This window comes from Dioscorea cayenensis, unplaced genomic scaffold, assembly GCF_009730915.1.
Source record: "Dioscorea cayenensis subsp. rotundata cultivar TDr96_F1 unplaced genomic scaffold, TDr96_F1_v2_PseudoChromosome.rev07_lg8_w22 25.fasta BLBR01001337.1, whole genome shotgun sequence".
Classification (NCBI taxonomy): domain Eukaryota; kingdom Viridiplantae; phylum Streptophyta; class Magnoliopsida; order Dioscoreales; family Dioscoreaceae; genus Dioscorea; species Dioscorea cayenensis.
In genome coordinates, this window is record NW_024087728.1 from 39,563 (window position 1) to 41,697 (window position 2,135).

Below are 2,135 nucleotides of genomic sequence, written 5' to 3' on the forward strand. Positions count from 1 at the left end.
AGAAACATCAAAATTGAGGACACAAAATGTGTAATCATGGGCGAAGAAAGACATACTTTATTCGAATATGAAAGGCAGCAATTCACGGGCGAAGAATTTAGTGTGCAAGTGCCATCCATCGCCACAAACAATTTTGAAATCAAAGCAAGCACCATCGGCATGATCCATAATTCAATCTAATTTAATGGTCTTACGAATGAGGATGCTCATGATCATCTTGCCCGTTTTCTCCAAATTTGTTCCGCTTTCAAGATAAATGGAGTGACAGATGATGCGATCCGCCTTTGACTTTTCCCATTTAGTTTAAGAGATGGGGCATATCGGTTGCTCACATCCTTAACACCGGGATCAATCAAAACATGGAAAGATATGGTTGAAAAATTTTTGGGAAGGTATTTTCCTCCAAGAAAAGCGGCGAAGCTAAGGCAAGAAATTTCATCCTTCAAACAAGGAGAATCGGAGACTCTATTTGAAGCTTATGAAAGATTTAAGGATCTCCTTCGAAGATGCCCTCATCATGGCTTTGATTCTTGGATGCGGGTTCAGATCATCTACAACGGGTTGAATTATGCAACTCGTCAATTAATCAATGCCGCAGTGGGTGGATCTCTTAGTAATAAGTACCCTGATGATGTCGAGCAACTCCTTGAATCAATGGCAAGCAATGAGTCTCATTGGGCCTCAAGAGATACACCAGAACAAGGGGCCAGAATTTATGAAGTAAGTGCTAATGATGCCCTTGCCACGAAGGTGAATGTATTATATCTGAAGCTAGACATGCTCATGGGTAGTAGGTCGAAGTCAGAGTCGGTGATGAGTTGTAGCACTTGTCGTGGAGGGCATGGAGTCGCCCAATGTCCTATTGCTAGTTCCTCCGTCGCCCCAATTGAGAATGTTGATTATATTGGGGGACAAAGGCCACAAGGGAATCCTTACAGCTCGACTTATAATCCGGGGTGGAAATACTACCCAAACTTTTCATGGAATCAGGGGCAACAACAAAAAGCTGCATCACCTCCACAAGGTCCCCAAATGCAACAACCAGTACTACTGAAGATGTACTGGCCAAGTTCATGATTAACACTGAATCAAGATTCAATAGCATAACCAGTAGTATGGATACTCAAATCAGTAAGGTGAATGCTCAGCTTGCTCAACATGCCGGACAGTTCAATGAAATTGGCTCCATTTTGCGGAACCTTCAAGCTTCTGTACATTCTCTTGAGCACCAAGTGGGGCAGCTAGCTAAAGCAAATTGACAAGGTCCCCTTCCGTATATCTCACAAGTGCACGGGTTTGTCGAAGTAATAATCTCGGGTGAGCGGGTATCGAATCCACAGGGAGTAGGGAATAAAAATACTTAATTTGATTCTTAGCTATGTAAAAGATCAATGATAATGAGTGTGACAATGATTCAATTCTCAACAGTAAAAGCAACAAGTAAGAGAGCAAAAGTAAAGAAGGGGGTAAGGCAATCGATAAAGATGGGGTACCCAGATAATGCTCCGCCTAGGATAATTGTTTCAAGTGCAAGAACCCTCTATTATGCTTCCTAATCAATGCAATGGTGAGTTGTGGAAATCCTTAATTACATAGTCCTAAATCTAAGGTCAACTATGCCTAACTCTATAGATGTCCCGGAGGAGAAATCGAACAATCTCAACACCTCGCACTCGCATAGAGTTGCAATGAGCTCTAGGGATTCCAAGTGATAAATCTCTTCCTCATTATAGACCTAACCCTTTGGTCTAGGTAGAAGGTCCCTAACCACAATTGAGCCCTAGATACTAAGATCACCTCAATGCTTCACTCCGTTGCACGAGCAACTAAGCCCCAGTGGAAGTTCATCCCTTAGACCATTCACTCTATTATGACCGCAAAGAACTCGAGGAACAGAGGTAGAATCTATCACGCTGGAGAGGAAAGGGGACGCTCCTGTACCTCTCGACTCACCCTCTTAACCCTCTCCAATCTAGCTTTGTCTAACGCTCGTGGTGTGTCACTCACTCACAAGGTTACCAACAAGAACTCTCAACCCTAGTGTCACTCTAGGGGAAATGTTCATACAATCAAGCATTCAAGGTTGGAACTCACAATAAACATTAGTTTATTGAAAGCATAATAAAGAGGTTCAA

At 42.6% G+C, this 2,135-nt stretch overlaps 1 non-coding gene across 1 annotated transcript; it reads right to left on the minus strand.

Moving 5' to 3' along the window:
* Positions 1–417: 417 nt before the first annotated feature.
* Positions 418–524, minus strand: LOC120256202. Its single transcript, XR_005535228.1, has one exon. It is a non-coding gene; the product is annotated as a small nucleolar RNA R71 (small nucleolar RNA).
* Positions 525–2,135: the final 1,611 nt, after the last annotated feature.